This window comes from Panthera tigris, chromosome C1 (assembly GCF_018350195.1).
Source record: "Panthera tigris isolate Pti1 chromosome C1, P.tigris_Pti1_mat1.1, whole genome shotgun sequence".
NCBI classification, from domain to species: domain Eukaryota; kingdom Metazoa; phylum Chordata; class Mammalia; order Carnivora; family Felidae; genus Panthera; species Panthera tigris.
Genome location: NC_056667.1, coordinates 102,424,812 through 102,436,656, shown reverse-complemented (window position 1 = coordinate 102,436,656; position 11,845 = coordinate 102,424,812).

The window sequence follows — 11,845 nt, the reverse complement described above, 5'->3', positions numbered from 1 at the left end:
CAGCTCTTAGTTTTTATTTTTAGTCTCTATTTCATTTACTTTCACTATGATCTTTATTTCCTTTGTTCTATTAACTTTGGGTTTTGTTCTTCTCTTCTTCCTCCTTTTGGCTCTCTTCTTTTTAAAATTCCTTTAGTTGTAAAGTTAGCTTGTTTGAGATTTTTCTTTTTTCTTGAGGTAGGCCTGTTATCACTATAAACTTCCCTCTTAGAACTGTTTTTGCTATGTCTCAAAGATTTTGAATCATTGTATTTTCATTTTCATTTCCCTCTAGGTATCTTTGATTTTTCTTTCATTTTTTGTTACCCCATTGGTTGGTTTTTAGCTTTTGGGTTTGTGTTTTTTCCATTTTTTTTCTTGTAATTGATTTCTAGTTTCATACTATTGTCATCAGAAAACATGATATCACTTCTGTCTTTCAAAATTTATTGAGGCTAGTTTTGTGGCCAAACATGTGACCTATCCTGGAGAATCTTTTTCACGTGCACCTAAAAAGAATGTATATTCTGTGGCTGTTGAATGGATGGTTCTGTACATATCTATTAAGTCCATCTGGCCTAATGTGTCATTCAAAGCCACTGTTTCCTGATTGATCTTCTGTCTAGATGATTTATCCATTGATGTAAACTGAACCACCCAGGTGCCCTGAGGTGTTAAAGTTCCTACTATTATTGTCTTACTGTCAGTTCCTCCCTTTATGTCTGTAAATATTTGCTCGTATATTTAGGTACTCCTGAATTGGGTGAATAGATATTGACAATTTTTATGTCCTCTTGTTGGATTGACCCCTTTATCATTATGCAATGCCCTTCTTTGTCTCTTGTTACAGTCCTCGTTTAAAGTGTCTTTTGTCTGATGTAAGTATTGCTACTCCAGTTTTTTAACTTCCATTTATATGGAGTATAATATATATATACTCCATATATATATGTATTTCATATGTATGTATGTATATATATATGTATGTGTGTGTGTATATATATATATATATATACACACAATATGGAGTTTTTCATCCCTTCACTTTTAGTCTTTGAGTATTTTGGTCTGAAGGGAGTCTCTTATAGACAGATATAGATATATATGGGTCTTGTTTTTGTTTATTTACATTTACAGTAATTATTGATAGGTATGCACTTATTGCCATTTTATTCATTGTTTTCTGGTTGTTATTATAGTTCTTCTGTTCCTTTCTTCTTCATTTGCTTTCTTCCATTTGAATTTTATGACTTTCTTTAGTGTTCTGCTTGGATTCCTTTCCCTTTATTTTTTGTGTATCTCTTATAGGTCTTTGATTTCTGGTTACCAAGAGGTTCAGCTAAAACATCATATATATATATATATATATATATATATATATATATATAGCAGTCTATATTAAGTTCATGGTCACTTAGGTTAAAAACACTGCATTTGTCTCCTTTCCTCCATGTTTTATAAGATATCACATTTTACGTAATTTTATTTTGTGTATCCCTTGACTGGTTTTTGTTGACATAATTGATTTTACAACTTTTGTGTTTTAATCTCCATACTGGCTTTATAAGTGATTGAGCTACTATTTTTCCTGTATGTTTGCTTTTACCAGTGAAATTTTTTCCTTTCATAATTTTCTTACTTCTAGTTGTGGCCTTTTCTTTTTCACTTGAAGAAGTCCCTTTCGCATTTCTTGTAAAGCCAGTTTAGTGATGAACTCCTTTAATTTGGTATTGTCTTGAAAACTCTTTATTTCTCTAATTCTGAATGATAATCTTGCTGGTTAAAGTATTCTTACTTGTAGATTTTTTTTCCTTTGAGCACTTTGAATGTATTATACCACTGCCTTCTGGCCTGCAAAGCTTCTGCTGAAAAATCACCTGATGGCATAATGGGGTTTACTTTGTACATAAGTTTGCTTTTCTCTTGCTCCTTTTAAGATTCTATCTTTATCTTTAATTTTTGCCATTTTATTTATTATGTTTCTTGGTGTGGACATCCTTGGGTTCATCTTATTTGGGGCTTTCTGTGCTTCCTGGACCTGGATGTTTGTTTCCCTCTCTAGGTTAAGGAAATGTTTAGCTATTACTTCTTCAAGTAAATATTCTGCCCCATTTCTATCTTCTTCTGGGATGTTTGTAATGAGAATGTTAGCGTACTTGATGTTATCAAAGGTTGCTTAACCTATTCTCATTTAAAATTGTTTGTTTTTGTTGTTCAGCTTGGTTGCTTTCCACTACCCTGTCTCTTTTTTTGCATCCTCCAATCTGCTGACTCCATATAGTGTATTTTCCATTTACATTATTGTATTCTTCAGTTCTAACTTATTCTTTTTTATACTTTCTCTTTGTTGAGGTTTTCACGGAGTTCACTGATTCTTCTTTTAAGTCTGGTAAGTATCTTTATGACCATTACTTTGAACTCTTTATCGGGTGTAGATTCCTTGTCCTGTTTTGTTTAGCTCTTTTTTCTGGAGTTTTGGCTTGTTATTTCATTTGGACATATTTCTATGTCTCCTTTTGTCTAGCTTTCTATGTTTGTCACTGTATTTTCGGTAGGTAAGCTATGTCTCCTAGTCTTGAAAGTGGTGGCCTTATGTAGAAGACATCGCATGATGCTCAGTAGCACAATATGCCCTGGTTATCGAAACCAGGTGCTCCAGGGACATCCTGTGTGTAGGCTTATGCTATCTTCTGTTGTGGCTGGGCCATGAGCACTGCCAGCATACTGACAGTTGGGGTAGTTCCTGACCTACCTGAGTCAGCTGTAGCTACTACCAGCACACTAGTGGGTGAAGTTACTCACTCCACTCCCAAGGCAGCAGTTCTTTTGAGGGGAATGCTGTTCCTGACTGAGGCTGCCCGTTGGATGTGGTGGGGTGGGAGCTGCTTTGGACAGTTGCTTCCCTTTGCAGGTGGGTTATGTGGCGAGGGTCTGCAGGGGAACACCAGGCAGGGCAGGCAGTGTAGCAAGGTAGATGGAGTGTTAGAACTGGCTCTCACATGCCTCCAGACCACTAGACTGAAGGAGGGCAAGAAAAATGGTGCCCACCAGCACTTCTGTTCCTGGAGAAAGCTCCTGCAGGTCCCTGCCTCTCAGGCACACATCCTAAAGTTAGTCAGTAAATCTTCATGTATACCCAGGCACTCTTTAAAAATGCTGCTTATGTACTATGTCTCATGCTGAGTGATACAATGCACTGGACCTTTTAGAGTGGAGACTCAGTTTCCTACAGTCCTGTGGCTCTCCCAGAGCTAAATCCCCCCAGTTTTCAAATCCAGATATTATAGTGGCTCGTCTTCCCCACGAAGGTCCCCAGGGCTGAGGGTGCCCAGTGTGGGGCTTGATCCCTTCCCTCCTCCATTCTTGTGATATCCCTCCTGCTTGTGGGTTGTTGCTCTAGGGATTTGGTTCCTAACCATGTCTCTGTCCTTCCTATCCTTCTCAGTGTGGCCTTCTCTTTATCTCTTTAGCATTGAAAGATCTATTCTTCCATTCTACAGGTTGTTTTTAGAATGAGGTGTGTTACATACACATTTGTCGTGTCTGTGGGAGATGAACCCAGGATCCTCCTGTTCTACCATCTCCCTCTGCTGTCATATCTTATCATGCTTAGTCTGTGTCCATTAACTCCTACTTGAATATTTTTCTAAATCACAATGATTATTGGAGTTAAAGATTTTTTCAGCATCTGTAATGGTAATCTTATGATTTCTCCCTTATGTTAGAGAAAGTTGCCTCAATTTCTCTCTCTCTCTCTCTCTCTCTCTCTCACACACACACACACACACACACACACACAAGACATAGTGTAATGATAGTTATATTATTTATTAATGATACTTAATATGTAACATATATTATATATTAATGATATACTTCTCTTATACATTTTATACATGTTGTTTTGAATTATATTTTGACTGAAATTAACATTTGCCAATCTTAATTTCTTGCTGTTAGTATTTCCTTGGCACATATTTTCCTTACATTATTTTATTATAATAAGGGAAGTAATATCACATCTAATACATTGTGCAATTCTTTGGTAGCAACCCAAATATTAGTTGATGTCCTTCCAAGCGTGTGCAAACTATATTATGCTTCTGGGATCAAATTAATGGGAGGGTCAGAAATTCCATTTTTATTGTACCTAGTATCTAAATGAGGATGAAATGGCCACTTTCTTGTGGTCTGTATTAGTAAGCTTTTACTGCATAACAAACAACCACAAACTCTAAGTGGGATATAGAAACAAGCATTTATTTCTTCTAGAAGCCCTCTGCTTTAGGATGAGGAAGACCTACCTCTCACTACGTTCTGCAGGTCAGCTGGGGAGAGCTGTGCTTCAGATGTGTTGCTCAAAGATATAGGCTAATCGGACAGCAGCTACTCAATGGAACATCACATCATGACAGCACAGAGAAAGAGAGCAAATATAAATAATTGAAGCCTTAAGACTGAAGGTTACAACTGCAGACTATCACTTTTATGCACACTACATCAATCCAAGCATAGCTAGGAGTGTTGATGTATACTCTCCCCATGATGAGGCCAGAGACAAGACGTGGATGCAGGGAAAGATAAAGGTTGATGAGAATTATTTTAATTGATTTTAGAGAGCAAGAGAGAGTAGGGGAGAGGGGCAGAAAGAGAGAGAATCTCAAGCAGGGTCCATGTTCAGCATGGAGCCCAGTACAGGACTTGATTCCACGACCCTGGGATCATGACCTGAGCCAAAATCAAGAGTCTGACGCTCAACCAACTGAGCCACCCAGGTATCCTAAATGTTGATGACAATTTAACCACTACAATGACCTTGTACCTATAGTTTTGTTTTTCTGTCAAGGATTTTTTTCTTTGTTAAATCCACATATTTATTTTTGTTGTGCTATATGGAGATTTTATATTCTGTTTAACTCTCAGGGCACCTGGATGGCTCAGTTGGTTAGGCAACCGACTTCGGCTCGGGTCATGATCTCGCAGTTTGTGAGTTCAAGTCTGCGTCGGGCTCTGTGCTGACAGCTCAGAGCCTGGAGACTGCTTCGGATTCTGTGTCTCCCTCTCTCTCTGCCCTTCCCCTGCTCACGCTCTATGTCTCTCTGTCTCTCAATAATAAATAAATGTTAAAAAAAAATTTTTTATATTCTGTTTAACTCTCCATTCCCATCTGAGATAGCTGATCTATTTAATCCTATTCCAGGTGATTTAAGTTTATCCTCTTTAAAAAAAAAAAAAAGCTGGCCTTATGGAGATACAGTTGACTTATAAAATCATAAGATATTTAAAGTGTACATTGTGGTGATTTGTAATATGTATACATCATTAAAGGATTCCCCACATCTAGTTAATTGACACATTCAATACCTCACATTTAAGTTCTCTCTTAACAAAATTCAATTATACAATGGTGTTATTAACTATAATCACCTGGTTGTACATTAGATGCTCAGACCTTATTCATTTTAAGTTTTTAAATTTATTTTGAGAGCAAGAGAGCCAGTGGGGGAGGGCTAGAAAGAGGGGGAGACAGAATCCCAAACAGGATCTGCACTGTCAGCACAGAGCCCGACGAGGAGCTCGAACCCTTGAACCACAAGATCATGACCTGAGCCGAAGTCAAGAGTTGGATGCTTAACTGACTGAGCCACCCAGGTATCCCTCAGAACTTATTTTATAGTTGAAAGTTTGTAACCCAAATTCTTATTTCTCCCACCTGGGGAATACTTTTCTATTTCTGTGAGTTTGACTTTTTTCTCTTAGGGTTCCACATGTAAGTGATACCATGCAGTGTTAATCTTCCTCTCTTTGGCTTATTTTACTTAGCATAATGTCCTCAAGGTCCAACCATGTTGTTGGCAAATGGTGGAATTTCCTTTTTTCTCATGGCCAAGTGATATTCCACTGTATATGTCATATCTGCTATATCCATTCATCCATTGATATACACTTAGATTGTTTGCAATCTTGCCTATTGTGCGTAATACTGAAATGAACATGGGGATGCATCTTTTTTTTTGTAGTTTTCTTAAAGTTTATTTATTTTGAGAGAAAGAGAGCATGCAAGCAGGGGAGGGGCAGAGAGAGGAGAGAGAGAGAATCCCAAGCAAGCTCTGTGCTGTCAGCATGGAGCCTGCTGTGGGGTCTGATCTCATGAACTGTGAGATCATGCATGACCTGAGCCAAAACCAAAAGTCGGACACAACCAACTGGGTTACCCAGGCACTCCTGCATATATCTTTTTGATATCATGTTTTCATTTCCTTTGGATATATACCTAGAAGTGGGATTGCTGGATTTTTATGTTAGTTTTATTTTTAATTTTTTTAAATTTTTTTAATGTTTACTTATTTTTGAGAGAGACAGAGACAGAATGCGAGTGGGTTAGGGGCAGAGAGAGAGGGAGACACAGAATCCGAAGCAGGCTCCAGGCTCCAAGCCGTCAGCAGAGCCCAACACGGGGCCCGAACCCATGAGCTGTGAGATCACGACCTGAGCCAAAGTTGGCCGCTCAACTGACTGAGCCACCCAGGCGCCCCTGTTTTTAATTTTTTGAGATACATGGTATATTGTTTAACATAATGGCTGTACCAATGCACATTCCCACTAACAGTGCACAATAGTCCCCTGTTCTCCACCCTCACCAATACTTAGCTCTTTTTTTAATGATAGTCATTCCAACAGATGTGATGCAATATCTCATCACGGCTTTGATTTGCAATTCTCTGAAGATCACTGAGGGTTACTGATGTTGAGCACCTTTTTATGTGCCAGTTGCCTATTGGTATGTCATCTTTGGAATAAATGTCTATTCAGATAATGTGCATTTTTAAATCAAATTGTTCAGATTTTGTGCTATTGAATTGTATGAGTTTTTAATGCTTTTTAGATAGTAACCCCTTATCAGGTGATTTGCAAAAATCTTCTTCCCAATCCATAGATTTTCTTTCATTTTGTTGATAGTTTCCATAATGTGGAGAAGCTTTTTAATTTCCTGTAATCCCACTTGCTTATTTTTGTTTTTGTGGCCTTTACTTTTGGTGTCAAATCCAAAATATCATGGCTCAGATTAATGTCAATAAGTTTGCCCAATATGTTTTCTTCTGGGAGTTTTATGCTTTCAGGTCTCACATTCAGTCTTTAATCCAGTTAAGTTGGTTTTAGTGTATGGTAACTACATTTCCTTAGGGGTCCAATTTCATTCTTTTGTATGACTGTCCAGTTTTCCCAAAACCATTTACTGGAGAGACTGTCTTGTGATCATTGCATATTCTTGGTTCCTTTGTTGTAAATTAATTGGCTATATAGGTATGGGTTTATTTCTGGGCTTTCTCCTCAGTCCCTTTGATCTACATGTCTGTTTTTATGCCAATGTCATACTGTTTTGGTTACTATAACCAAAAGTAACCAAAAATGGTTTGCTCTGTTTCTGTGAAAAATGCTGTTGGAATTTTGATAGTGATTGAATCGAATCTGTAGATTAGTTTGGTTATTATGGACATTATACATTTTTCATTATTCCAATCCATGAACACAGAAAATTTCCATTTATTTGTGTCATCTCCAGGTGTTTTGTTTTGTTTTTTTAATCACTATCCTATAGTTTTCAGTGTACAGGTGTCTTTGGTTAAATTCACTTCTAATATATTTTTTTTAACTTCTAGGTATTTTTTTAATGCAATTTAAAATGGAATGGTTTTCTTCTTTCTGATCGTTCCTTCTAAGTGTATAGAAACAGATGATTTTTGTTTATTGACTTTATATTCTGCAACTCTACTGAATTTATTTATTCTAACAGTTTTTTCTGTAGGTCTTCTTTGGAGAAATGTCTGTTCATGTCTTCTGCCCTTCTTTTAAATTGTATTGCTTGGTTTTTTGGTGTTGAGTTGTATACAATTTTTAATATAGTTTAGACATTAATCCTTTATGGGATATGTCATTTGCAAATATTTTCTCCCATTCAACAGATTACCTTTTAGTTTTGTTGATTGTTTCCTTTGCTGTGCAGATTTTTATTTTGATGAAACCCCAATGTTTTTTCTTTTGTTTTTCTTGCTTCAGGAGACATATCTAGAAAGAGGTTGTTACAGAGAAGCTTGATTTCTTAATTGGCAATTTTACTCAATTTGCATTTACTGATTAACTACATACTGATTTGCTTCTACTAGTTTACTTTTTTATGTCAATCTGTGTCAGGTTTTTGTTTTGTTGTTTTGTTTTTTGGAGGGGGTTAAGTTGTTTAATCGGTACTTGTATCTTCCCTCTAAATAGAGACCACTTTTTGGTTTTATCCCCACCATACTGTCCAATTCTCATCTGCAACAGAATATGCAAAAATACAATGAGGTACTATTTTTAAAGTATGAAAAGAAAGAACTTTGAAAGATTTCATGTCTAGCCCAAGTCCTTCAAATGTGTATGAATAATAAAAAGATCCTTGGACATATTAAGTTCTTCAAGTGGGATGAAGGAAACATGTTAACAAGGTGGTACATTGTCCAAAACAGCCTCTCCTAATTTTATTCCTCTTTATTTGAATAATTCTACCAAAAACGTTTTTAAATTTATTTATTTTGAGAGAGAGTGTGCAAGAGCACAGCAGGGGCGGAGCAGAGGAGAGGGATAATCCCAAAAGTCTCCGCCCTGTCAGCACTGAGCCTGATGCAGGGCTTGATCTCACAAACCATGAGATCATGACCTGAGCTGGAATCAAGAGTCGGATGCTTAACTGATTGAGCTAGTCACCAAGTGTTTTTAAAATAATTTTTAGGGGCACCTGGGTGGCTCAGTTGGTTGAGCATCTGACTCTTGACCTCAACCTCAGGTCATATCAGGGTTGTGGGATTGAGCCCTGCATTGGGGTCCATACTGAGTGTGCAGCCTGCTTAAGATTCTCTCTCCCTCTGCCCCTCTCCACAGCACTCTCTCTCAAAAAAAAAAAAAAAAAAAAAAAAAAAATCTTGTGGTAAACTTTGAGGCTTTTGAGATACCATAATGCATCTAGCTGTGGGAGTTCTTATCTCTTTGAAGGTGTGCATTCTTCTTTTTCTCTTATTAGTATTCTATGAACACTATCAGTCCCAATTAGTTCAATTTAATTATGGCAAATTTGTCATACATACATACATATGTGTATCTATAGTGTAGCTTTATCTTTTCTATTTCTTTATTTTCCATTTCCTTTTGGAAGGTCCTGAATTTGTTTAAATTTTAACTCTTTTTTAAGTTTGAGAGACAGAGAGCACACACGTGGAAGTGGGAGGGCAGAGGGAGAGAGAATCCCAAGCCAGGGGCTCAGCCTCACGAATTGAGTTGAAATAAACAGTTGCTTAACCGACTGAGCCACCCAGGCGCCTCTAATTTTTAACTCTAATTTCATTCTTCTGAAAGATCTAGTCCACTGTTTATCCCATCTTTTGAGGTTATTTTTTTTTATTTTTCATGAAATGAAAGTTATTTTATATATTCTAAATTCTTAGTTTTTCTGTCCTAATATTTTATGTTAACTTTTTCTGTTGAGGCAGTTTTAATCCTAAGGTCTTGTTATAAGCTATATTACCCTAGGAATATTTGACTACTCTGTTAATGTACATTGGAGAAGCACAGATGTCCAAATCCAGTCTAGACATTCAGATCTTCAGCTGTGAGCTTCAGAACAGTGGAGGGGAATGAGCCCTAGGGCTCATTACTCTTATCTAGCAGTTCCTTAGATCAGAGTTTCACCTTTTAACTCTCAAATGGAAAGAAACAATATTGGGTGGAGAGGCACTCCATAGACTGTTACCTACCAGTTCTGGGGATTTTGAAGGTCAAGGGTAGAGGAGTAGATGTTTGAGGCTGTTCATTCTCAATCTATTGGCGCCAGGGGGGCTTGTCCTGCCCTGATTTTACCCTTGTGGGTATCTGGGCTCTTGTCTTGAATTTCTGTAGGGAGGTGGCAGACAACAATGGATCCAAGGGAAAGTCGGGGGGTGGGGGGGTGTCGTGTCAGTATGATTAGAACAGTTCTTCTTGAACGGCCTCCCAGAGCCACACCAGCCACCAACTAGCCCTATATACCAGTTAAAAACACTTTCCATCCACCCTGGGATTTTTTAGATTTGTGTTATTTCTTAGATCCCATGCTTCCATTTTTAGTTCCTCCAGGATTGATCTTGGAGGAAAGAGCCCATGTTAATTTGACATTTTGGCAGGAACCAGAATGTTCTCTCTCCAAGTTGTTTAGAATATATGCAGTCGATGGATGCAGAAAATTAGTCATACTAAGGATTTTGGTTTTCACTTTAAGAAAAATGAGAAGCCACTGAAGGTTTCAAGCTGAGTGATGACAGGATCTGACTTTATTTTGAGAAGGCTACTTTGGCTGCAATTTGGCAATCAGATTGGAAGGGAGTGAGAGTCAATATGAGGACAGAGTTAGAAGGGCGTGCAGTTGTCCTGGTGAGATTGTAATGATGGCTGACACTAAGGTGTGATGGAGATGGAGGGGAGGGGATGAATTCAAGAGATACTTAGTAAGTTAAATTGCTAGATTTTAATTACCGATTGAATTTCAGGGAGGTGAGAGATGTATGAAAGGTAACTCTTACACAGTGGGCTTGCATAACTAAATGGATATACTTAATTTGGGAGAACAGGAAGGGATTCAGTTAACTCAATTTGGGGTGTATAAATTTATGATCCCCTTGAAATATTCAGAAGACGTGTCAAATAGCTGAGAGCTCAGAGGAGACAGTTGAGATAGCTATGATGACTCACACATTTATAAATGGATGAAATAACCTTGAGAGTTCAGAACAGAAGGGGACCTGGAAATGAGCCTTCAGGAACTCCAACAGTTAATGGCTGCTACTGGGTGCACTGTTCTCCAAAATTTGTATTTGAAGCGCTCAGCCCCAGTACCTTGGATTGTGACTGTATTTGCAGATAGTGTGCCTTTTGAAGAGGTGATTAAATTAAAATAAGGCCTTTAGAGTAGGGCCTAATCTAATCTGGCTGATGTCCTTTTAAGAAATTTAGAGAAACACCAGGAGGATGTGTACACAGAAGAAAGACCACGTGAGGACATAACAGGCAGCCATCTGCAAACCAAGGAGAGAGGCCTCAGGAGGAACTAAATCTGCTGACACCTGGATTTTGTACGTCAAGCCTCTAAAACTAAGAGAAAATTAACTTCTGTTGTTGAACAGCCGCTCAGGCCTGTGGTTTTGTTATGGCAGCCCTAGCAAAATAATATACTAGGTTAAAAAAACAGTGTGGCAGAAAAATTGTGCGAAGATGATAAAATATAACTCCTGGAGATTATTTTGACACAGAAGCAAAGGCCAAAATTTTTCAACAAGTGGGAAGAAGTCAAAAGTGTTAAGGTTGGCTGACAGGTCAAGGTGAGAACTAATTGTTCTCTGGATTTAGTAAGTTGGAGTTTGTTGGTATTCTAACACAGTGTAGAAGGGCAGAATGGTATGGGTTAAAGTGGGGGAGGGCGGGAGTGAAGAAATGACAAGTGACTATGGACAGCTCTTGAGGTTTGTGATAGGGGAGTGGAGTTCTTTTGAAATGGGAGAAATTTGACCTTGTTTTTTGTTAATGTAAGTTTCCCCTTTAAAAGTAGTTAAATATAAAAGGAAAAGAGTAATTGGTAGAATAACATTGAGAAGAGTGGAGGGGACAGTTTATAGCTGAGATAGGGGATGGCTGAACTTTTGTTAACAAAGGCTGGAAGCAGAAATGAGACACCTTCAGAGTAGAACTCAGGGGACAGAGGAATGGCTACCTATTTTCTGGTTGATGAAGGCCTCTGGTTTTTAAGCCATCTTTGCTTCCTAAAATGAAATCTCTGTTCTGTTCAACTTCGCCTTATAACTAGTGT